The 27,283-nt window shown below is 38.7% G+C and overlaps 1 protein-coding gene across 6 annotated transcripts in view; it reads right to left on the bottom strand.

Moving 5' to 3' along the window:
• Positions 1-27,283, bottom strand: part of MEF2A (myocyte enhancer factor 2A) — a 158,616-nt gene that overhangs the window by 130,208 nt on the left and 1,125 nt on the right. The gene's annotated exons all lie outside the window — the stretch shown is intronic.

Genomic DNA, 27,283 nt, shown 5'->3' with positions numbered 1-27,283 from the left:
AAGTTGCACTTTGATGCTTAAATCCATCCCTGTGTCTGTGCATGTTGTGATCAAGTACAAGTAGAACCCTGCTACTGTAGGCCAAATGGTGTGATCACAGAAGAGCACGGATATAATCACCAGGTTTTCAAACCTATTACTGATTGACAAAACTTTTTCCACAGCACAAAATTTAAAAACCACAGATAAAATATTTATGTTGCTTCTGACCAGAGGTGCCAGAACAAGGGAAGGCCAGGGTCTTCCCACTTTTTACTGGCTGTAATGGCAAGCAACAGGGGAAGGGGTGGAGAGAAGTGAGCGAGAAGAACAGGGACAGTCTTGGGGGGAAAGAGGCAGTGTGGGAGCAGAGTCTCGGGGCAAGGGGCAGCACAGGGAATCACAGTTCAGGCACCTGTGCCGCCCCCCCTCCACCCCACACACACACACACACACACACGCATACTCACTCTCTTAGGGCACTTCTGCCACTCCTGCTTCTCACCATTAGTCAGTAAACTGTAAATTGGTCAGTACTGTATTCACAGTGGAGTTTTGGTAAGTCTGATATATATAAACCTTTAATCTTATTACACTTCTTTGAAAGCAGAAAATGTATGTTACATTTCTCTCTGCACAGTATCAAATAAAATTGTGATTAGTTAGAACTGCAACAGACATGTAAGTGCAAAAGAAAAAGAAAAAGAAACAGCAGCTAGGGCGGTCAATCTCAGTTAACTCAAGCAATTAACTCAAAACAATTAATTGCAGTTTTAATCACACTATTAATAACAGAATACCAATTTAAATGTATTATAAATATTTTGAATGTTTGTCTACATTTTCAAATACAATACAGAATACAAAGCATACAGCGCTAATTTTATATTTTTAATTACAAATATTTGCACTGTAAAAAAGATAAACAAAAGAAACAGGATTTTTCAATTTGCCTCATACAAGTACTGTAGTGCATTCTCTATCATGAAAGTGCAATTTACAAATGTAGATTTTGCACTCAAAACCAAAACAATGTAAAAAACTTTAGAGCCTACAAGTCCAATGTTTAGCATATCTGGCACATAAATGCCTTGCAATGCCAGCTACAATAGTGCCATGTGAACAACTGCCACTCACTTTAACGTGACACTGTAAATAAGAAGCAGGCAGCATTATTTCCTGTAAATGTAAACAAACTTGTTTTTTTAGCAATTGGCTGAACAAGAATTAGGACTGAGTGGGCTTGTAGGCACTAAAGTTTTACATGGTTTTATTTTTGAGTGCAGTTATGTAAAAAAAAGTTCTACATTTGTAAATCGCACTTTCAGGATTAAGAGATTGCACTGTAATACTTGTATGAGGTGAACTGAAAAATACTATTTCTTTTGTTTATCTTTTTAACAGTGCAAATATTTGTAATCAAAAACAAAGTGAGCACTGTACACTTTGTATTCAGTGTTGTAATTGAAATCAATATATTTGAAAACGTAGAAACATCCAAAAATATTTAAATAAATAGTATTCTACTATTGTTTAACAGGGCGATGAAAACTATGACTAATTGTGATATTTTTAAATCTTATGATTAATTTTTTAAATAATTTGACAACTCTATTAGCAACAGAAGTCTAGACACTCACCACAACCGTATCAAGAGTCTCACGATATTTGTAGCTTTTCTTAAATATCCAGATGCTAGAGTTGTGTTGATTCTCAGGTTTCATAAAAAAAAAAAAGTTTTTAGCCCCGACACCTTGGGGCAAGTGATGAGGGATGTAATTTGAGGGCATATCACACTAGTATGTCACACCCTAATTGGCCTTCATGGACCCTCCTGGCATGCACTAAGAAGTTTCATAGTGCACATTAATGTAGCATTGTAAAAGGGGACTACATTAATACATACTAGGAAACTTCTCAGTGTTTGCCAGGAGGGTCCATGTGGGCCAATTAGGGTGTGACATATTACTGCTAACTAAAATTTAGAACCCTCTGGTACAGACTACAGCACTGTGTATGTAGATAAGCCTGGAGAGGAAAGCCTATCTAATTTAGCTTTTAGTGAAGTGTAAGATTAGATTAGACTAAATGGGCACATAGCCTGTTTGTTATTTTACAGTCCCTTCTTCTCTAATGCTTTGTGCCAATTAAATAACACATTTAAGTAAGATTTTGGTCAATATCACCTGTCAGATAAGGTATGTGCCGGAAACCCCACTCAGTTCTGTAGGGTGATAAGTGGACTGTACACACAACACAGTGTACTTGGATCCTGGTCTAGGAATGGAGGAACTGCAAGATTTCACCCTCAAGTCAGGTGAGAACAAGAAGCCAACTCCTCTTTTGCGTGCCTTGAGACAGGCCAGAAAGGTCGGAGAGGTGCAGATAGGCCCGTAACTATTGCATTTATGGAATATACTCTCAATTAGTTCACTGAGAAGCTGTCAGATTATTCCATAATCAGTCTGCAGAGATGAATACTAGTTCAACATCTGATGAAGTGAGCTGTAGCTCACGAAAGCTCATGCTCAAATAAATTGGTTAGTCTCTAAGGTGCCACAAGTACTCCTTTTCTTTTTGCGAATACAGACTAACACGGCTGTTCCTCTGAAACCTACTAGTTTGGTGTTATCAAAGAACCCAATATCCCTTGAACCAGGATGTAAAGTATCTCACCTTTACCTTACAAAATGAAGAAAATTAATTCTATGTTTTAATTTTAGCAGTTTTATTTTATTATAATGTATAGCTATTACAATGTTTGTTGCCTAATTTTTTTTTAATTTACTTAAAATCTATATTCCTGGAAATGCTGACTACTACTTTTTTTAACTCTAAAACTAAGTATTCACATAAACATTACAACTTCTATAGCCCACAAAAACTTATACTCTAATAAACTGGTTAGTCTCTAAAGTGCCACAAGTACTCCTGTTCTTTTTGTGGATACAGACTAACACGGCTGCTACTCTGAAACCTGTTGTTACAACTTCTCTGCTTCATAAGAATTTAGTTGCAGAGAAAAACTTAATACAAATAGAACACAATTTTCTCACAAATAATCCTTTGCAGAGATTATGCAGTGCCTTTGCCACCCACCAAAAAAAAAAAAAAAAATACTGCGTAGATTTTGCACCAGAGTGAGAGAGACATTTATCAGTAATTAGTACGTAAACAGAAGCGGAATGTGTGCCTGTGTACAGCATTTCTTGTCACTTCATCACAGAATGATGACACTATTAGACCAGATAAGGTATCTTGTTTGCCAAGTATTAACACAGACGGGGGAAGTCTTTGGTGTAATATGCGAGTTATATGCATAGTTCTCCCTCCACTTACCAGCAAAGAAAATCAGTACTTAAAGACATCTAAAAAGTGGAGGGTCTATCACTCCCATATCTGCCTATTCCCCTGCCCAGCAATTAATTCTGCCCCTGAAGCCTCAAACCAATCCTATCCCCGAAACAATTTTGCCCCCTTCATCCTTATTGCTACTCCTAATGTTCTTCACATCTGTCTCCCAGGTCTGGGGAGGATGCAACAGGGTCCCCTGTCCCTTTTCCCAGACCAGGTGCTTTAGGAAGGAAGAGGGGACAGGGAAAAAGCAGGAGCCATTTTGTTGTTCACAGGAATGGAAGGGGGAGTAGAGCCACCCTGAGCTGCTGGTTTCTTTCTGCCTCCCCCAAACCCCAACAACCTGGCTCATATTTTAACAGTTCTATTTCCCAGGTCCACAACTCAGCACACTTTAAGCACTGAATAAAGTGGAGAAGTGTTGTGACTGACTTAATTCAATAAAGAACATGGATTCTAACATGAATGCTGCAGTGCTTTGAGAATAAATTTATAGAAAAACCATAAAGATGCTTACTATTTTTATTATTTTAGGATGCTTAAGAACTTGATCTGGTTAAAAGTTGTGGATTTTTTTAAGCCACACAGTCAGTGGGCAATCAAATGTGGGCATCCCAGTATTATTCATTTGATGTGGTTTTAAAAAATAATAATATTATGGCGTCATAAATGTGGGTCCTATTTGTACTTACAGATACATATGTAGCTTGTGCTAAAGATTTCTTTTGCTGCTACTCTTACTGGTGGTTGGTTGTTTTTGGCACAAGAACACAGGAATCATGCCTTTAAAAAAAAAAAAAAACAACCGATCTCCCCACCATATTTCAAGAACTGAGATTCAATTCTGCATGTCTCTATACAACAAAACTATCACAAACACAGAGCACCCAACTTAAAAGTAATTTGTTCCATATTTTGTCCAGAACAACCTGACCAGTTACAAGCTGAATAATCACTATTTGTTGAGCACCATATCGCAATAAAACTTTTATGTTAGTATTTTGATCATTTCAAAAAAACTTATCCATCTTGACAAATGCTGTGAGGAAAGTCTTAGATTTTGATCTGCTATAAACTGCATTAAAATACAGAAAACAATGTATCAGACAATTGCAATGCATGGCACTCAACCCCATCCGAAACCTTACTGTCACTTTAAAAGGCAAATAATTTTATAAACTGATGGATTCTTCTTTTTGCAAAGGGAAAATACTGTCAATAGTTGGCAAAGAAGCTAGTCTGATCCAAAGTAACTGAAGCGGTACAGTGACTTTGAGGGGTGAAAAGCTTTCAATGCACAGCATGCTAGGTTTTTCAAGATAAAATTGAAGTGTGCCAAACAACTGATACTGCTTCTCTAGAAATGCCAGATTTGTCATGCCATCTGATCCAATACAAATTATAATAGTCCACTCTAGTAAAATTTAGCTTACACATAGTCAATATTTAACACTGATTTTTGCAATAATTCATTTTTGTAAAATGAAAAATTATGCAAATGGACAAAAAGCATTACCACCATGAGATGCCAACTGACAAGAATTTATATACTTCCAGTGGTCATTTGTAACATTTTTGGCTGTTTAAAAGGGGAATGCATGGTAACTCTGGATGTTATAAATGGTTTTTCAATAGCATCAACTTTGACACTTGCCATTAGACTTTATCAACAATACTTTAATACTAAATTTTAGACTGTGTGAAAATTTAACACCTGTACAACCCTAAGAGCACTGAGAGTTAGACTAATTACACAGATGTAACCGTACCTAGATGCTTGGTTTTATATATTATATCTACATATATAGTAAGAACAGATGGTGTGATAAACAGTGTTTTCCAGCAGTTATGGAAGTCTGAATATGTATCAAATTTTGGAATATATACTTTCAGTACACAATATGCCCAGCGTAGTAGTAAGGAGAAATGATAAAATTCAGTTCTGTAGCCAGTTCAGGATGCAAAAATCTGTAGTTTTATCTGTGTTTGCCTTATTGTTCTCATGAATAAAGTGCAAATGAATCAATTAAAAGAGTTTAAGTATACACACAGTGCTTTTTTCAGGCTCAGTTGACAAGACTTTCCAGCTCCCTCTTCTTTTAAAGAGAACTCTAAAACCCTGAAAGGCAGTTCTGTTACCAAACTCCAGCTTCAACACAAGAGAAGGGCAACTAAGTGGATCATCTTTTGAATCCCAACTTAATGCAGCCAGAAATATTTACGTAGCAGATAAAGTAGAGAAAGAAAGACAGCAGAGGAGAAAATAAAGCATACACTCTGTTCAGCCTGCTAGTCTTTCAAAGTAGCAGGAATATAATAGACAAATCCTCAATTTTCTGGGACATAGGGCATTTTAGGCCTCTCTGTTACAAGCTACATGGGAAAATACATAGAATTATTACAGAGACAAGGTGGATAAGGTAATATCTTTCATTGAACCAACTTCTGTTGGCGAGACAAGCTTTTGAGCCATACAGAGCTCTTCTTCTGCTCGTCTCTTTTACCAACAAAAGTTGGTCCAATAAAACATATTGCCTCACCCACCTTCTCTCTCCAATATCTTGTGACCAATATGGCTACAACATCACTGCATAGGATTATTACAACATAGGTCTTTTTACATGCAACTTGAACACTATTCCAGAAGTAATCAATGAAACATTTTGAACATCTGCATATCATATTGCATTTTTCCCCTACCAGACCACTGCCTCATTCAGCATGTAAATTGGTTGTTAATGAGTCAGGGTTGTATACTGAAATAAGGCTCAGGTGAAGAGGAATACCAGTTACTGTAGAATCTGGATGGTGTTTTATAGTGAGGCGGTGTAAAGGATTGCAGTGGTGTAAGATATGGGGCCAAAAACTGAACAATAAGGATAAATACTAAAAAGTTGCCTCCATCAGAACATCACATAAACTACATGTTGACCGAGGCAGCAGACTGACAAAAAAAAAAACAAAATGTGAAGGGATTGTTGTTCATTGTTATCTAAATCTTTGATTGTGGCCTACATTGTCCCCTCTCCAGAGCTCTGGAAATGATTCTGCCTCCCGCTCCAGCAGCATATGGGAGTCATAACCAGCCTTCAAGAAACAAGGGAAGAATCTCCTCAGCACAGTTCCTATGGTATTATGTTTGCATCCCCTGCAAGCCCTGGCATAGGAGGTTTCACTACATGCATTCTGATCTGAACATATAGTCAGCACTAGTGACGCTACTTCAATTTACAGCAGCTCTAGGAGCTGTTCTAAGTTACATCTGGGACTATTTTGGTCTCTGGGACAGCCCAGAAGAGTCTTAAAGCAAACTTGAGACACCTTCCATCACACTGGGCTGTGCCTTCTGTGATGGACTTCCAAGGTGTGCACTGCACTACCAACCAAGTCTGAAAATGATTACAGTAGGCTTGTATATGCAAAATGTTCCAATGGAGAATATTTTCTTTATATATAGCATGGAAGTGCAATAAGGAAAGCGACTCTTGGAATTTCCCCACCTCATAACAAGTAGAGAGAGAGAGAAAGAGAGAGTGTGCGCGCGCGCGCACGCACGCCACTTTATTTTATATATTATACACACACACACACACACAGCACAAGACATTCAATCCTAGGCTGCTACTCACGGACAAGAAGGCTGCATGCTGATTCCTATGTTGGGGTACATTAAAAGCAACTAAATATCAAGGCCCTAAAACTGAGAGACACCTCAAAAAGCAACAGAAAAATTCCTAATGAAGATTTCTTTATATTGATTCACAAACAAAACTGGACTTTGAATGAAAAAGGCATTTGTAAACCCATGTTTAAAGAAGATAAGAAATGTTGACAGTAAAGACTCGTGTTTTCCATAACTCCCCCCGCACAAATAGATTATGGGGGAAAATAATACACATTGAATGAGATACTGAAATATAAAAAAAGAAGGATTGATACATGGTAAAATTAAAAACTTTGTTAGTTATATTTTAATAATCTGCAATTATGGATAATGAAGGAGTATACACAAAAAGGCACTTAGGCCAAGGCCTTGCCTGACCTGAGTGTGTTTTTGCCAATTTGTCTTTGATATAAAATTGCCAAATTGTTTAAAATAATACTATTGCTGGCAAAATAAGTAATATGTCGTGTTGGAAGATTTAATAATATCTAAAAAAACAAAACCTTTTTTGGGAGGCTCAGGAACAGGGTGACACAGAGTAACGTGACCCAAAAACTGCAAAACCAGCAGGAAAAAATGCAGAAGTTGGGTAACTGAAGCTTGCACATGTGTAATATACAGATTACCTGACACCCAAAGGATTGATGTGTTAAAAGCCTATTGGACGAAGATTAAGTAATTTGTAGTAGAGAAATACATTAAAAAAGTCATAAGTGAACAGGGCAAATCAGAGAAACATCAAAACAAACTGAAATACAAGACTGAAGGATCAGACCAGGAGATCAGTAGACCATCCAGAAGTATAGGAGAATTTCCCAGGGCCCCAGATTGTGGTAACTTGGGTCCCTACCAATTGCATCTCGTCTGTTATTTGTCTGGCATAAATGTATGTTCAGACACCATAACTGAAGTAAAGGCTAAAACTGATTAAGACTAAAATGGTGGACTTGTGATCCAGCTCCCCAATTTTAGCACAACACCCATCTACTTAGTATTATCAGAAGACCACCGAGGTTATTTCTGGAAGAGCTAGTAGGGCCAGGTTTTGGAACTTCACTTGAAATTCTTATATGCAAGTATAAATCAAATGGAAGTTGAGTTGTTCAACTACATTTTATGCAAAGAATAACAAATTAAATATGCAAAAAAAAGTTGGGATTGGTTTACTTTTTAGGCTTACTGGTTATTGTTAAATTTGTGATAATCTAAATATAAAGAATTGTCATGGTTACTTTTCACTTGTTTTATAATCATGCATTTTAAGGCGGAAAATTGTTATAAGTAATACACAAGATACCTACCACATTTTCAAACAAAGGAACATAGTTTAAAGAGCGCTAGGTGCAGAGTGGGCTGTCGAGTATCATTTCTTTTACAGGAATACCTCAAATAGTTTTTCAGTACTCTTCTGATAAAGATAAGAACAAAAGCTAAAACAGGAATTCACAACTTGAAACCACACGAGAGCATGTGATCAGACATACCCTCCTAAAGATGCAGGTGCACTGCCAGCTACATGGGTCTCGCTATTGAATTTAAAGTCATAACTAAAGTAGCTTACATGTTATTCTTGTACGTTTTTTGAGAAACTGAGCTAAGACAGATGGCTTTGATAACATTTGTTAAGAGTTACTATCCATTACAAGAAAGAATTGTGTCTCATTTAGATACTATAATAAAGCAAAGTGTGTTTCCTGACCACCCATAAAACTCTTAAAATTGGACAAAACCCAAATGGTGCTTTGTCCACATGGATCCCACTAATAGCACACATGTTCCACGTACATATGTTTGAAGTCTTTTAGCCAGCAGTGTGTGTTGAGGCTGCACATGTGTTCCACATGTCCTTGCACTGTTTCATCTCAGACCCTAAGAGGAAGTTCAGGCCCATCCACTCTTCAGGATCCCTCTCAAATTCAGGAACCCCATACGTATTGGAGGATTCTGAAGTAGCAGAGAAAGAAGATTGGTCATGGGATCCAAACAAAGCATCTCCCAGACTGGTGTTGTGTGGGGTTCTGGTTTTTGTTTGCATTTTTTGTATTGTCCGTGTGTAGCCCACTGGTGGTGGCCAGCAAGCAATTCCCAGACCTTAAAGGAGAAGGGTCTGAGAAGTCCTAGCTAAATATATTGCAGAACCACTCTCCTGAACTTGGCATCTGACCTAGATTCCAGGTCCAGTAACTAATGTTTTTAAAATGTACTGACCGAGCTCCATATGATAGCTCAGCAGGTTTCTTGAATAAAGTGTTCTTAAAATAAGTGGAGGAAGTCACTGCATGTATAGTAGAATGGGCTCAGATACCCACAGGAGGGGAAAGTCACTAGTCTGTAACAAATATGATCCACTTGGTGCAGGGACTTGGGGTTCCGGTGTCCTTGGCTGGGATGATCAGAAGAAGGATCCAAAAAGGTGTCTCAGACTGGCACAACCTGTCTATGCACCAGAACTGTCTCACCCAAGAGAGTACTATGAGGATAACTGTGGCTGCATCTCATCTGATCTTCATTATTATTACTCTGGGGATCAGCAGAACTAGACAGAAGGCATACAACAGGTCTTGTGATACCCCCCCCAAAGGGGCAAGAGCGGAAGAGAGAAAACACATACACGGGGGGGGGGGGTTCATAATCAGGGATTTGTGTGGAACTCTTGACCCATCCATCAGATCTGCTGTTTATTGGTGGGTATGCAGTGTAAACAGAAGAGAAGCTTTCTTCTATGGGAAAACCAGGGTTATTTAAGAGGTTCAGTAGAGCGATATGGTCTCTGCTGTGGCTTTTGGCATGACTGACCTTGGAACCTGAATAGTGTTCATCTGGTAGTCGGAGTGCAAAGCCCTAGGGAACAAAATGTAACTCTAGAGACAGAAGGCATCATCTGTCTTCATGCTGAAGCTTTCTGGCCCCTCCCACAGTAGGTCCTCTATAGTGGCTCATAGCTCCTTTGAAGTGCATGAAGAGCACAGCCAGGAAAAGCTGTGACAATGAAATGCTACAGCAACCAACCCAGCTGTTATATCTGAAGCACCCACTTCTGCCTGGAGAGCGTGAAAGGCTTTGACCTATCCCTCTGTCATGATTTCCTTCAGTTCTACTCTGTAGTCTGGAGGGAATTCATTAAGGAGGATAGACAGTCCCAAATGAGGAAGACTGGTGCCTGTAAATCACTTCTGGAACAATACTCCTGCCTGCCTCAAAGCAACAACTGAGGAGGGCTGACTTAGTTTCAGACACTGTGCTCAATTATGAAGAAACTCCTCGCTGAGGCAGAGGTCCCCACACCAGTGCTGGATGTTGGGATTCAGGGGCTGAGTCTCAAATCGCTGATGCACTTTGGAACTTAAGTTGTACAGTGGAAGTACAGATATATTGCAAAGACTCCAGATTTCAGCTGAGTTCAGCAGATCTAAGAGTGGCATCAAGAACTGGACTGGATGTTTCTTGTAGCCCTCCAACAGGAGGATGTGTAATTGCAATGTAGCTTTGTGAAAGAGTGGTGTTAGAGACTGTTTATACAGACACCCAGCTGTTTGCATAGTAATCACCACCCATTTATACAGGACTAGTATTTTAACCATGCTACCAAGTTGTGTTACAACCCTGTAATGAAATGCTAACGGAACTCCAGACAAGCACAGAGATAAGATACATGAGAAAGGCACAAGAAAAGAGGGAACCACAGCCGCTTCCAAATCCAGAAATTAAAGCTCTATCTATGCACAGTGGGAACAGAACTTCAAGCATAATTTAACATTTGTTTCTAGGAAGGTTCTAGTACAGTTTCCTGACCAGCATTGACAGAGACTGTATGACTAATAAGTATATTATAAAAAAAAAAAGAGAGAGAGAGAGAGAGAGACTTCAAACTACCTTGAAGAGGAAGGAAGCCAACAGCCTGGTTTGGTTAGCACATTAAGAAAAAAATCTCCGCACTGCTCAAGGCAAGCATGTTAGAACGTTACTATCTGTAACTGTGTTTAACTACTGTACAAAATAGGTCTTTTCTATAGCAGACTTATTGTCCTAACTTTCTCCCTGTGACTAACACTACTGCAGCACTGGTAGCTGCTATAAATGGAGGCATGCTAGCATAACGGTGGTGCTGGCAATCTCTGGCATTTTAAACCACTATCATCTGAATGGAGCATAGAGTATAGTAGTAAGAATGTCAGTGTGTGATCTACAGTATTCCAGTGTTACCATTATATCATTGCTGTAGCGATGGTGAGACAATTTCACAAAAATCTCAGAGTAAGCAGAGTAACCAGGGAGTAAGGAAAAGGAACTTTAAATTGAGGGTTAAACTATTATAAAGATATGCACTGACTTCATATGAAAGTTTGGCCTCATCTAAACTAGTCTGAAAATAGACTTTAGCCATTAGGCTTTAAACTGCAACTGAATCAGATTCCAGAACCAGATGAAGCTGTATGATTTAATCATTTTTTCAAGCTCCATTCCGTGAGGCCTGGTGAACATCAGAGTACATTTTTGAAAAGTTTCTCACTGTTGTCATCACCAGTTCAGCATCACCAACATTAGGAATGTTGAAAACCCTATGGAGGCTGGATTCTAGTCACCAGTATTTTAAGTTTCATGTCATCTAAACCCACTCGGAAGCGGTTTAGTTGATACTAGCGCTTTGTCTACACTAGAAAGGATTATCAGTATAGATAAACTATACAGATTTTAAACAAATCCATTGCCAGTATAGCTTATACCAGTTCTGGGAACAAAAGCAGCTACACAGGCAAAAGTACTTGGCCTATATAACTTCATCTACACTAGGGTTTTCACCAGCATAGCTGAGTTGGTTAGGGATGTAATTGTTTTCATACTCCTAATCAACATAGCTATGCTGGCAAAACTTTGACATACAAACCAGGCCCAGGGCTCCCACTGTCATTGGTTACTGTGATTAAATATTTAGAATCTCCCTAGTGTAGGCAAGACCTTAGAAGATTTTACATGAGTAGTGTTTAAACACTGTTCCTTACTACTCACTTTCCAGAGGATACACAATAGCTATTCTTGACAAGTGAGCAGATGTTTAAAAAGGAAAGAAGTACTTGTGGCACCTTAGAGACTAACCAATTTATTTGAGCATAAGCTTTTGTGAGCTGCAGCACACTTCATTGGATGCATAAAGTGGAAAATACAGTGAGGAGATTTATATACACACAGACCATGAAAAAATGTGTGTTTATCATACACATTGTAAGGAGAGCGATCACTTAAGATGAGCTATTACCAGCAGGAGAGTGGGGTGGGGGGAGAGAAAACCTTTTGAAGTGATAATCAAGGTGGGCTATCACTTCAAAAGGTTTTCTCTCTCCCCACCCCACTCTCCTGCTGGTAATAGCTCATCTTAAGTGATCGCTCTCCTTACAATGTGTATGATAAACACACATTTTTTCATGGTCTGTGTGTATATAAATCTCCTCACTGTATTTTCCACTTTATGCATCCAATGAAGTGTGCTGCAGCTCACAAAAGCTTATGCTCAAATAAATTGGTTAGTCTCTAAGGTGCCACAAGTCCTCCTTTTCTTTTTGCGAATACAGACTAACACGGCTGCTACTCTGAAACCAGATGTTTAAAGTGTCACGAGACAGTACAGAAGCCAGGGGGAAGAGATTTTTTTTAAATGGTGATTTAAAAATTTAAAATAAAAATTTGATGCCTGCACGCTTTTCTATAGGCAATGCAAAGCCCTACATATACAAATACTGCATTTTAATCTTTAATCTCTTTTGAAGTACCACATTTGTAAATGTTAATGCTACACAAGTAACCATTACAAATTTCCATTTTATTCCATAATGGAAAGCTGTATTCTAACTTGATTTCAGAAGATTCAGTATTTATTATTGATTTCTTAATTTCATATTTTCCGCAAATGAAGCTTTGAAATCACTTGAAATAAAAACAAGGAGTCTGGAGGCACCTTAAAGACTAACAGATTTATTTGGGCATAAGCTTTCATGAAATAAAAGGAATCACTTGAAAATAATGCCAAAAACAATGAATATGTACAAATAAACCCCTTCTAACACACTGATGTTGGCAAGTAACTGCTTTCATTTTTTCTGTGAAATAAAATAAGCGAACTGTTTTTGTCTAGATTCTTTTAACTGACAGAAAAAGCAGCAATGCAAACACAGTTGCTTACAGACTGAGCCGGATGTATAAAATGCATTGTCATCTAGTGCAGTGGTTTTCAAACTTTTTTTCTGGAGACCCAGTTGAAGAAAATTATCAATGCCCGCAACCCAATGGAGCTGAGGATGAGGAGTTTGGGGTGTGGGAGGGTTGGGGGTGCATGGGCGAGGGCTGCGGGGTGGGGCCAGGAACGAGAGGTTCAGAGTGTGGGAGGGGACTCTGGGCTGGGGCAAGGGGTTGGGGTGCAGGAGGGGGTCAGGGCTCTGGGCTGGGGGTGCAGGCTCCGGGGTGGGGCCAGGGAAGAGGGGTAGGGATGCAGGAAGGGCCTCCGGGTTTGGGCTGGGCTTAGGGCTGGGGAAGGGGATTGTGGAAGGGGATTGGAGCGCGGGCTTACCTCCGGCAGCTCCCAGTCAGCGGCAGGCTTCCCGCCTGTCCTGGCACAGCAGACCGCGCTGCATCCCAGAAGCGGCCAGCAGCAGGTCCAGCTCCTAGACAGAGGCACACAAGTGGCTCCACTCCTCTCACCCTCTCTCCTCAGCTCCCAATGTCCAGTTCTTGGGCAGCATGCAGAGCCCCATGGCTCCCCTGCCTACGAACCGGACCTGCTGCTGGCCGCTTCCAGGGCGCAACATGATGTCATAACAGGTAGGGACTACTAGTTTTTACTGGCCGGCCGCCAGGGTCCCTGGGTGCTGAGCAAGGTGACCCAATGTCTTGCATTCTGCGACCCAGTACTGGATCATGACCTGAACTTTGAAAACCACTGGTCTAGTAGTCCAGGTACAGCACTAGAAACAGGAACTCACAAGTTTAGCTGTGACTGCTATTTACTCATGCAATCTTGGTCTAGTCATTAAATTTCTGTCAACTTCAAAGTCCAAGTTAGGAAATAATACTTTCCTAGGTTCAATGACTGCTGTAAGGATTAGGGATTGTAACATTTTATCTTCAAATACTTTTTGGTTTTGTTTGTTTTGAATTAAAGCCCTACAATTTAGTGCAGAAATAGTACATCATTTATCTTATGTTTACTACAAACAACAGAAAGACGATCAAGTGAGTATTTTGACTGTAATGTCTGCAAAGAAGCGAATTCCTTCTTGTACCTAAAAGCCTTCAAAGATTTGTAAATGCTTTTGGAAGCTTCTTCCTGACTGTCTTGCAAAAATGCATGCTGGCAAATCAGCTAGACATGTTACAATTTCCTCCGTGTGAAACAGGCTTTTAGGAGTCACATGTCCTCCACTTCACACACTTAAGCCATTCTAAAAGCCATTTTGAACCTCTCTACTACTGAAAAAGTAGCTGCTGTATGTTACAAAGACACAGTTGATAATTAATTTAAGAGATTCCATAGTGGTATCCTTAAGCTTTAAGAGAACAAATCCATCTATTTCTTAATGTGCAATGCAGATTTAAGACAACTTATCTGAATTAAAAAGACAGCTTTAATAGCTTTATAACATGACTAGATTTTGAAGTACAACAGTATATACACAAATGCAAAGAAATCAATTAGTATGAGAGAGAGGGAAATAGTTGTAAGACTGAGGCTGAACTTCTCAACACAATAATTAAGAACTCTCTTGGCAGCCAACCAATTTCCAAAGACAAGCTACAGGAGGAATTTACTTAGTATGAGAGAAAGCTGCAGCTATGGAAAGATGTTAAGTAGAGTTATTCTTATTCATCTTTAATTCCTAGAAAGTTATATACCAGTAAAAAAACCCAACAACCTGAGTTTTCCTGGATGCTATTTTTCAACCAACAAAAATAAGCCCCATAAGACTATAAAGGATACACATACCGATGAAGTGAGCTGTAGCTCACGAAAGCTCATGCTCAAATAAATTGGTTAGTCTCTAAGGTGCCACAAGTACTCCTTTTCTTTTTGCGAATACAGACTAACACGGCTGTTACTCTGAAACATACCTGTGTACAATTTATCACATAGTTCCTACCTATCCTCCATCTTAACATTATTCTGTAGGAAAACTGAGCTCAGAAGTAGGATTGAGTAATGTGACAGTTAGCCATATAATGTTTTTTCTGAACAGTAAACGCATTTGAGATTTCCTCATCTCTTTCTAAAAGATAACTTCACATAAACACGAGTTGATTACTAAAAATGTGAAGGGAGATGAACTTCTTCCCAAATTCCAACCAATTAATACTTCCTGAACTATAACTAGCATTTTTATTTGTTAAGGTACTACAATGGACAGCACCCTCTCTCGGAGACCAGTAGCAGCCAGTGACCGTAGATCCAATGTATAATGTCTACTGAACATGTAAACATTTGACCAAGTGACTGCTTGCATCACACAAAGAGATTCAAGAGACTCTTTCACCAAAGAATGCGTATGCCCAATCTGGTGAAGTATACTCTAGTTCTCTCTGGAAATGCTGAAATCATTTTTCTGTAGGTTTCTACGATGTATGATAAACTATCGGGCAAGAAAGTTGCTTTTCGTACCCGTCAAAAGGACAAAGATGAATAAAAATGTCTGTTACATTTAATAAAAGTAGTATCTTGAGTCTAGTTTATAGCAGCTTCTCTCTTTCTCCCTTATATTTTAGCAAGGTACAACAGGAGAATATTGCCTTGAATGCTGTAAAAAAAAATACAGAAATATTCTTGTAATTAAATGCTTGATATGTTCAGAGTAGTCTTTGTATTAAAGACCGAATTTCCTCTTCTAGAGGTAATGCTCCAACATCTAACAGTTCAGATTACGGTAAACCAATTATGCCAGCAAAGTCTCTCAAACTACACCTCTACCCAGATATAACGCGGCCAAAATATCTTACCGTGTTATAGGTGAAGCCGCTTTATATCAAACTTGCTTTGGCCTCAAGCATTTCCATTCTTAATACGGAATTTGATACAAGAAGTTTTATTCTTGGTGTTGTTTTAGAAAGGGCGCATCTGATGTCATCCTTCACATCAAGCCCAGGGTCGGGGCTCGCAGCCGCGTGCCCCTGCCGGGGTCAGGGCTCGCAGCCTTGAAGCGCCACACAGGGGTTGGGGCTTGCAGCCATGCATCGTGGTCGGGGCTCACAGCCCAGCACAGGGGTCGGGGCTCACAACTTGCCGCCGCGCACTGTGGTTGGGGCTTACAACCCCCACATAACCGGGCTGTGACCCCTGAGGGGTCGTGACCCCAGTTTGAGAGCCAATGTTGTAGATGAGACAGAAAACCATTTTTGCTTTACCGCGTTATATCCGAATACGTGTTATATCGGATCGCGTTATATCAGGGTAGAGGTTTATTAAGATCAAGCAGAAGAGACCATTAAGAATTAAAAACAGTGGAGAAAGGACAAGAGAGAAATGTGACCTCAACATCCCAACAAGGCCACTGAGATCACAAATTTAAAAGATTCTTCAACTGGTAGCAAGATAATTTTATAGTTCAGACAGTGACTCCAGAATTACAGAAGTAAGAAAAACTGAATAGCCTACAAAACCAATCAAGAAGAAAGTATTGAAGAGAACTTTTTCATTAACAGCTGTGCTTCCTCAGAAATCACGAAGAAAATTAGTCATTCAAACCTCAGTATTAATAAGACAATGCATCAAGAGCCACTGTAAGTCTTCAAGGATTGGCTATTGGATGTTATCTTCATGAATGCAATACTGGAGACCATAAAAGGAGACACAGGAAGTCTTCAGGGAAATGCAGATGCAAAGATTATTCCTTCGTTCACACAAGTCAATTTGCTGTGCAAAATGTGTTCTTGTAGTTTATATGATAATCTTCTCAGAGACAGATGAGATAAGCAAGATAAAATTGCTTAAAAAGCATCACATGAGAACAAGCCATCATCTTCAGGCACACTGAAGTGTTTCCATAAAAAAAAAATCATAACCAATATATATAAGTAATCTAAAGGCAAGGAGATAACTTTTATTGGCCAAACTTTAAAATGTTATGAGAGAAGCTACAGAAAGTTGAACAATACACTAAGGGCTAACACAAAAAAACTGAGGAACGTGGGTATGAATCTTAAGGCTTTAAACTTTTCCCAGCAAAATCAGTAATATTTTTGGGACATACTATTAATAGCAATAGCTGTTTCTCAGGATTTAACAAGATCCTGCATGGCTAGACAGACATCAGGTGTTTTGGCTGTTTGATACAAATAATAATTTATTTCTTTTTGGAAGTGCATAAAATAAAATCCCTGCTCCCAGCTCCAAAACTACATATTACAGTGATAAACTTGGCATTCTGATGTGGCAGGTTGTAGGAAGCAGCCATTATAAGCCACTGAACTACTAGAATGCTGCAAGAACTACATAGGTGAGGGGAAATTTTCAATATGGACACTGCAGACTGTAGCAGGGTGGCCTTCCATAGTTGCTTCTTGTGGGCCACCATCTCTCCCCAGCAACCCTAAGCAGGGCACTGATAATGAATTTAAACAATAGTCCCAAAGGAAATATAAAATTGAAGGGTCTTCTGCTCTGCTTAGGCTACCCTTCCACCCAACTCTCTTGTAGAGCGCTTGACCCTCCAGACTTCCTCCCTGGAGACCACGCTCCAACCCAAGTACTGACCCTGAGGGGTTCTTCTCTGGATTCTCACACACACACGCTGGATTCTTATTCCCAGTCTACCTCCAGGCCATCTGCCTAAGGTTTGGCCCTGTCCAAGATCTACCACAGGTGCCTCATTCTCTCCTGCCATCCTTTTCCTTCAGGGAGAATCACAGGAGATAACTCCTCATCAACTGAGCACTACCAGCCCTTTATGGAAGTCACCTGACTTCTTCCCAAGAGGGTCTGATAATTGACCTAAGTAATTTGATCCCTAGATAACCAAAGTCAATTGGGGAGGGTAGCTGATCCATTACAGGACAGGCTGAGTCTGACTCTCCTTAAAGGAACAGCCAGCCTGTGACAGAGACTTAACACAGGGCACAAAAACTGCTAACAAATTCTCTCCTGTGGGAAGCATGTATATTTTATGTAATTAAATACATCTACTATTTCATTCACTTTGAACACATTCTCATAAACAAATAGATGTGTGGAAAACAAAACGCTGCCAATACACAACCAATTTAAATACTTTTGCCACCACTTCCCAGTTATTATGTTTAAACCTAACCAAACACACCAAAAGCAAGCTCAATTAATACCTAATTGGCTGTAATACGAGTATGAATCCAGTCTTCCTATATTTGTGATTTTACTTCACAATTTTTCACCATTTTGATCCAATTAACTGTGACACCTTTCTTCACAAGAAGATTTAAAAGTAGAAATCTGGCTCCTCAATTTTAAATGCTACAAGAGAAGGAGCAAATTCAACATGCTCAACCAATCACATTTAAACTTTTTGTTCCTATTATGCACTTTGACATTTTCAACTAGACACATTAACTAAGTAAAGGAAGAGCACTATAGTGTCTCCAAACCACTTTTCAATACTGGACTTGTACGGTTAATGATATCAAGACAGATTTTTTTTCTGGTGTCTGACAGCGGTCAGCTACTTGTAATGTGCTGAGTCCCTTTGATTCCTCCTTCAATTGCCCTTGTAAGTTTAATGCCTCTCTGTAGTGTCCCTGGCTAAACAAAATGTATGCCAGTTGTGAGTAATTTTGTGTTCTGTGCAGATACTAGGACAGTTGGACCTAAAATATAGAAACACAATCTAAGGTATAGCACAACATTAATGCGAACTAGGTACCTTTTAAAGCATGCCAGCAGGATCTATATGGGGCAGTTAGAGTACTTGACAATTCACACCCCTCTCAAGCACTTTGGCACGCTGTGTAGACAAGCCCTACAAGTTCCATCAAGCATCATTAGGAAGCTAGAGCATTTTTCTATCAGCTAACCTTGAGGCTGACGATAGCTTTGGAAGAATTTTTGAACTTCCAAAGTGAGCTTTATTCCATTCCCTTAGCAAGCATCATACTTCACATCTATAGACAGGAAGTAAAGTTTTCAAACGCACTAGAAGTCCCATTCTCAAAGGAAACAGCAACACTTAGGAGCCTAAATCACTTAGGTGCTTTTGAAAACTATACCCAGCATCTTCAATCACTTAAACACAATAATTTTTATATATAAAATCAATAGCATTAAGTAAGAGCTATATGCTTATGGAAATCATTGGATCATTTGCCATTTTTTACCAACCAAAATGGATTTTAGTTCAAGATAATTCTTTTGGTTTGTCCTTTAATCTTCTCCCTTTTTATTCATTTGCAGCATATAGTAACACAGACCTGCAACTTTAGGTCTTGAGGAGTATATCCATGGAAAAGTGCTTCAGTGATTTCCCATTTGCAGGATCACACTCAATGTACTATTCTTTCAATACAATAGTTTCAGCTGATGGAACATATGATCTTGAAGAATCCAAATACATTGATTTATGCACATCTGAGCTGAGCACAAATGCTTTCTATTGCTACTTAACTCGACAATATTTACATTTTAACAAAAGAGGATTGTGTTATCATTACTTCGGTTGTAAGTAATGGAACCATTTCCCACCACTTCTTTCAACTTCTGGCATACTGAGTCAGATAAATTAATACACTGAAATTTGGTCATCACTACATACTAATCCTCCATTTGTAATTTCACTGCTTCTATTCAGATCAATAGCTTTCACATTTACTAGTTAGAATGAGAACCGACCTCTCAAGAGTGAAAATTATGATTTAATAGCAACTTTTTATATGCAACCATGTTATCACATGCCTGGCACACAATCCAGAAACTTTAAATTCTAATAAACCAAGCCCCCAAAATAGTTTGCAACTACATCCATACCCCTCACCAACATCCAGTGACAGCTGATTTCACCTACAAGCAACACCCCTCTCAAATAATCAGAGATTTCACCCATTCTCCTTTCCCTCTAAGCATCTATGCAGTTCTACTACTTGATTGCTCTCTAATAGGCATAACAAAAATATTGAAGTTTTCCATCATTTTCCTTTCAATTTGTTAAAATAGCTGAAGTCTTCATATTGAAATGAGCCTCAGGTTTCTCAGTTCAAAAACTTGTAAATATTCCAGTGAAACAGAAGTTCAAAAACTGACAGCATACTAGGTGGGGCTATCCATGGGAAGGGAAGGAAAGGGTAGTGTTGTGAAAAACTTCAGAATTTAGTGTGTCTAACTTCAAAAGAAAAAAAATTATGTATTCCAGGTCTCACTACACAATTAAAACCAACTATGGTGAGTGGGGGTTTTCCACTGTTCTGTGAGAGACAGTCTCCCATCTCACTGGAGGCATTTACTGGCAAATACGGGTATAGTTTCCGCAGAATTTAGGCTGTATTTAAAGTTCCTAGCCCATATGAAAGCAAAGATAACTTTCCAGCCATTAGCCAAATAGAACACCAGTTCATTGCTGTCCTCTCCACTTTGCAAATAAACAGCAGCAGCAAAGCTATTCATAGCTTTACCAAAGAGAATGCTGCAATTAACAAGACTCTGGTCAGTTTCACTGTAGATCCCAACCATATGAACAGTAGTGCATTAATAAAGTTTTGGTGAAGATGTAAGATGGCTGTTAGTTGTAAGTATCCTGGGACAAGCACAACTAATCAGCCTCTCATCAAACCTGCCGATGCAGTTTCAAATTAAAAATATATATATATGTGAACAGCTCAGTTGTCCAAAACCAAGAATGCACTTTACGGTAAGTAATTCTTCAGAACCTAGAAAATTTCTCTAACAAGGTTTCAAGTGCCTTTAAGTTTGAATTGAAAACGAAAGTATGCTGCTCTACAGTACTTAGGTTTTCCTACTATATTATCAACCTTTAACAAATACACATGAACAAAATAGGTATTTTTAGAGACTTATATTCTTGAACACAAAAGCATGAATGTGTTATTGAGGAGTTCCTTAGGACACAAGAAATATCTTCCATTCAACTCACCTAAGAAACAACATGAAAGAACGCACGTTAAATGGCTCAACTGGAAAAGTTCAAGATAAGAGCAATTATTTTTCTCAAAAACCATTGCAAGAGGATCAGCCAGTAGCTCACTCTCATAAAAAATGGGAGTTATCCATTACTTTATTTTCCACAGAATACATTGTAACTGGAGGAATAAGATTGCTACACTACACACTGGGAGTTTGTTTTGAACTGTTACTATATTTTGCTCATTCATGGGATACTGTATCAGATACAGTTATATCTGAACAGCCACTTAAAATACACGTCGGTTGCTTTCCCCAAATAACACTGGCAATAAGTATCACAGTTCAGGAAGTTAGAGAATTAACTTTGGAAAAAGTGTACGGTTACAATCAAGCAAGTTCCAAAAAAATATCAAATACCACATTTTTTAAAAAACTTAACAGAAAAAGTCTAAAATATAAGTAGGTGTTTCAGCTATGCCACAGAAGGGACTGACGCCTTTGGAGGCTTAATACATTCTGCATAAATATGGGAAATATTTTAAGCACAATTTCAGTTTAACTATACTTCAGCAACATTTTAGCTAGCCTATTCAAGGGTAAAAGTATAATTAGGCAGGCCAAAAAAGAATTTGAAGAGCTGCTACCAAAAACCACAAAAACAAATAGCAAAAAAATTTAAGAATATCAGAAGCAGAAAGCCTGCCAAAAATCAGTGGAGCCCCAGAACGATCAAAGTGCTAAAGGAGCACTCAAGGAAGACAAGGGCATTGCAGAGATTCTAAATGAACTCTTTGCATTGATCTACACTGCTGAGGAGCTGAAGGAGTCTCCCACATCTGAGCCATTCTTTTTAGGGGAAAAAAAAAAATCTGAGGAACTGTCCCAAATTGAGATGTCAACAGAGGAGGTTATAAATTAAATTCAAGTAAATTAAACAGTACTAAGTCAGTAATAAAAACCAAATGGGATTCACCCAAGAGTTCTGAAGAAACTCAAATATGAAATTGCAGAACTGCTTAACTGTGGTATGTAATCTATCATTTAAATCAACCTCTGTACCAAATGACTGGCAGATAGCTAATATGATGCTGATTTTTTAAAAAAGGCTCCAAACGTGATCTTGGCAATTACAGGCCAGTAAGCCTAACTTCACTACCAGGCAAACTGGTTGAAACTATAGTAAAGAACAGAATTATCAGATACATAGATGAACATGATATGTTGGGGAAGAGTCAACACGGCTTTTGTAAAGGGAAATTATGCCTCACCAATCTATTAAAAAATTCTTTGAGGGGGTAAAAAAAATCCAAACAAGTATGATCCAGTGGATACAGTGTACCCAAACTTTCAGAAATCCTCTGACAAGGTCCCTCACCAAAGGAGGTAAGCAAAGTAAGCAGTCATGGGATAAGATGGAAGGCCCTTGCACAAATCAGTTAAAAGACAGAAAACAATGGATGGGACCATTGGTGTTAAATGTATTAATAAATGATCTGGAAAATGGGGAAGATAATGAGATGGCAAAGTTTCCAGATGATACAAGAATTACTCAAGATAGTTAAGCTCAAAGCAGAGTGTGAAGAGTTACAAAGGGATCTAACAAAACTGGGTGACCGGGCAACAAAATGACAGATGAACCTGAATGTTGATAAATGCAAAGTAATGCACACTGGAAAACATAATCGCAACTATACATAACAAAATGATGGAGTCTAAATGAGCTGTTACTACTGAAAAAAGATCTTGGAGTCATTGTGGATAGTTCTTTGAATATGTCCACTCCATGTGCAACAGCAGTCAGAAAAGCAAACAGTGTTAGGTATCATTTGGAAAGGGATAGATAAAACAGAAAATATCATATTGTCACTATATAAATCCATGGTACAACTACACTTTGAATACTGCATGGAGTTCTGGTTGCCCCATATCAAAAAAGATATATTAGAACTGGAAAAAGTACAGAGGAAGGCAACAAAAATGATTAAGGGTATAGAACAGCTTCCATCTGAGGAGAGATTAAAAAGATTGGGACTGTTCAGCTTGGAAAAGAGACAACTAAGGAGGGATATTATAGAGGTCTATAAAATCATGACTCATGTGGAGAAAGCGAACAAGGAAATGTTATTTATCCCTTCACATAACAAGAACCAGAGGTCACCCAATGAAATTAATAGGCAGCAGGTTTAAAACAAACAAAAGGGGAAGTACTTATTCACATAGCACACCGCCCACCTGTGGAACTCATTGCCAGGTGACGTTGTAAAGGGCAAAACTATAACAGGGTTCAAAAAATAAAAGGTAAGTTCCTGGAGGATAGGTTATGTGAATGGCTATTAGCCAAGATGGTCAGGGACACAAACTCATGCTCTGGATGTCCCTACACATCTCACTGTTTGGTACTGGATGACACGGGATGGATCACTGAATACATTTCTCTGTTCACTCTCTCTCTGAAGCATTTGGCACCAGCCACCATCAGAAAACAGGATACTGGGCTAGAAGGACCATTGGTTTGACCCTGTATGGCCATTTTTATGTTCCTAAATTTGTAATTCCATTAGCCCCTTCAGTACCATTTAACATATACTTTAAAACCGGAAAGGAAGGAAGATGGAGAAGAACCTTGTGCACTTTTTCTGATTATTTGACCAAAGCCAAACTAGCCACTGAATGCACCTAATCTGAACAGAAGACAGCATGCAGCAAAATTCCCACTACTCAGCATGAGTGTAGATTCTAAAATATTTTATTCTCTCTTGATTTGTTTCATTCAGAGAAAACTACTACATACATGTAGGAACAAAAGGTCAACAACTTGTTTTGTAAAGATCATTCAACTGTATCTATAGATGTTTAATTATACTAGTCCAAGTGTATACATACATCTACTTCCCCAAACAAAATACTAAGTACAGAGCATTAACCTTAACTTTGAATACTCTTGCTTTTGTAACTATCATGACCTATATGTTAAAAACTGTATTTAAATGTGCTGGTTGTATATTTTGCCTATTTGTTCCTATGCAATACGGCTGTCATTCTACGGAAGTCACACCAAAAGTGCTTTTTCCTCCCCTCCAAGAACAGCTATAATTTTACTGTGACCTCAACACAAAGAAGCTGCATTTCCTCCCTCTGCCGCCACCACCACCACTGCACAAAAGAGTGAGAGAAGGAAATTTAAGCACTGTGCCTCCTCTTCAAAGAATGTTCCTGAGTAAACTCGGAACCACCATTTATTAAACACAGTTGATAACTGGTTCTTTAAAGAGCTGTAACATATTGGATCTACTCTAGTAACTAGGCTGTAGCACCCAAAATGAGCTAGGTGCATTCCAAACAAAAAAAAAAAAAAGCCATACATGACTTGTCAACTGCAAGCAAAAGTTTTTATAAAAAGTCTTACATTGGACAGTTTCTGTAAGAAATTAAAATATTCCTTAAAAAAATAAAACAAGTTTGTTTTCCTGATAAAATGGACACAAACTATGTACAGTTTTTCAATTTTAATGAAGGTGCATGTTTATCACCCAGGTGAAACACACAAGCTATACTGCACAGCACACATGACCGTTATGGCCTGGCAGGTATTTCATATTCTAGACACCGTAATATTTATACCCTGTCTATAGCAGCAAAAAGATTAACTGTATTCCAGACTAGTTTAAATTAACATGGTTATGCAACAAACAGTATTACACTAAACTATTCTTACAATTGTTAGAGCATTCCCCAGTCCCTTCAGATACGTTTTATAATGCATGGCATGACTGGGACAAGGCAAGGTAGTATGGCATGATTCCTGACATTGTTTACACTGATTTACATGGCATTATTGGTTTGGAAGCTCCACTTAAGTTGTTAGTATCACCCTGTGTGTTGTGGGACTACCAAGGAATCCTAACACTGTGGCACAGTAAACCCAGTAAAAGGTCTGAGGCTGTCACTAACTGGTTTAAGGTAAATCTTACGGAGAGACTAAGGATATGTCTCCATTTGACCTGAAAGGTGATATTCCCAGCTTGGGTAGATGTACCTGAGCTAGCTCAGCTTGACTGAACACCTAAAAATAGCAGTGTATCCAGAGTGGCATGGGTGGAGGCATGGACTAGCCAGCCAAGTACCCAGGGAGCCAGGCAGGACTGTACTTGGGGCTTCTAGTGATCACCCATGCCGTTGCACACACAATGCTATTTTTAGGTGCTAGCTTGAGCAGATCTAGCACAGGTACATCTATACAAGCTGGGAATCACACCTCCTAGCTCATAACACAGATGTTACCTAAGCCTGCACCATCATTGAAATAAGGTTTCTAAACAAGTTCTAAAACTTATGCTGTCACAAACTGATTTTGCTACTTATAATATAATAAACATTATTTTCTTCAAAACTGTTTATTAGCTGCAAAATGGCCAAAGCCCTAGCAATCCCATGTCAATCCTATGAAACATTTCACCTAAAGTCTTCATTAGCATCACAGAATCATCAAAAAGTAGGACTGGAATGGACCTTGAGGTCATAAAGTGCAGTCCTCTGCTGTATTATTAGACCATCCCTGATGGCTCTTTGTCTAACCTGTTCTTAAAAACCTCCAGTGATGGAGATTCCACAACCTCCCTACATAACTTGCTCCAGTGCTTAAAATGTCCTTACAGTTAGGAAGTTAATGTCTAACCTAAATCACAATGAATGTATTTATTTCACCCTTTCCTTTCTAGGCATAAGAAATGGTAGTGTGTGATTATAGAGTTGTGAGGTTTAATGTTTGTAATCACTTTATATATAATCTTTCATCCAAGAGTCTTAAACAGGTGGGTAAATATTCATGAAGGTTTAAATACACATTTTAAGCATCCAAAGAAATAAAGCAAAAGCATGATTATATTAAAGACTTCTATGCTTCTATAGTAATTATATAGTTAATGAATACTCTTGTCAGAAATGGAATAACAGAAGTCAGAAATGACCTGAATAATCTACTTTATCTCCCTGCCAGTGCAGGAGTGTTCTCTATATTAAGTTTTCCCTCTATTTTTGCCTTGTTATGTCCAATTCCATCCCATCCTCATACTAAACTATTCTTCTCCATTGTTGGTGATAACACCCTGCAAATATTGATAGACTTATGCCTTTTCACCCCGCCTTAGTCTCTATTTAACAAAGTGCATATTTGGCTCTTTTATAAAATATCCACATTGCTCTCCCAGACAGAGAAGAAATAGGATTTTGTTGTTGGGTTTGGGGGTTTGTTTGTTTGATCTTTGTTTTTTGGAAGAGTTGCTAGCCATTAAGTTTTCCAATCTTGCATATCCTATTTAAAATCACACTCATTAAAAAAAAAATCACAGACTGCTTCCAAGATCATTGCTCTGCCACCTTCTGTAAAAGTTAAGCATCTGCCAAAATTTCATCAATGAAAAAATACGCACACTTAGATGACAAAACACCATACCGAGATACTAGAAGTGCTCATGTATGATAATACACTACTGAAAGGTTTAGAAAGCTTACAGGTCACTTGTTCTATTACAAAAGAATACTAAAATAAAATATAAGTGTTATGCTACCTAATTAACCTGTCTTCATGACAAAACAGATTTTTGTTTCTGATACTATCTCTCTCTCATGGTCTCAGAATTACTCCTCTGCTACCACTATCTACTTCCGGACACCCTTTACTTTCTATCTCACATCTTACTTAAACGGTGGGAAGATATGACCACTTATTTTGGTGAGAAAGATCCCCAAGGATTGTGGGATTCACTGGCTTTGCCATTAGCTGCAAAAGCAGCCTCCCTTCTAATTTCTCCCTTTCTGAAGACAATTTCAATTTACACCATTTGCACTCTTGCAAAACTGAAGTGAACCACTTGCCAAACACCTTCACTGCTACATGTTCTGAACAGCTCCCTTTCCTTCACCACCTTCCTCACCAGCAGGCACATCTCAAGAGCAGATAAAATGTATTGGAAAGTTTAGTTTCATAAGCTAACCTCAGAAAAATCTCAGGGGACTTGCTATTATTCATTCAGAAAGAGTATGGTCTCCTTCCTACCTTTTTTATTCACTTCTGGACAAAACTGATTAATACAACGCTGTTTGCACAGAGACAACTGTACTCACCCCACTTCTTTCTCTGAACTATCACACACATGAACAAAAATGAGATCTGCCCCCCCCCAAAATCATCAAAACATTTTCCTTCTTTCACT

Source organism: Lepidochelys kempii, chromosome 10, assembly GCF_965140285.1.
Source record: "Lepidochelys kempii isolate rLepKem1 chromosome 10, rLepKem1.hap1, whole genome shotgun sequence".
Taxonomy (NCBI): Eukaryota; Metazoa; Chordata; order Testudines; family Cheloniidae; genus Lepidochelys; species Lepidochelys kempii.
This window is presented reverse-complemented; position numbering and strand designations above follow the sequence as displayed.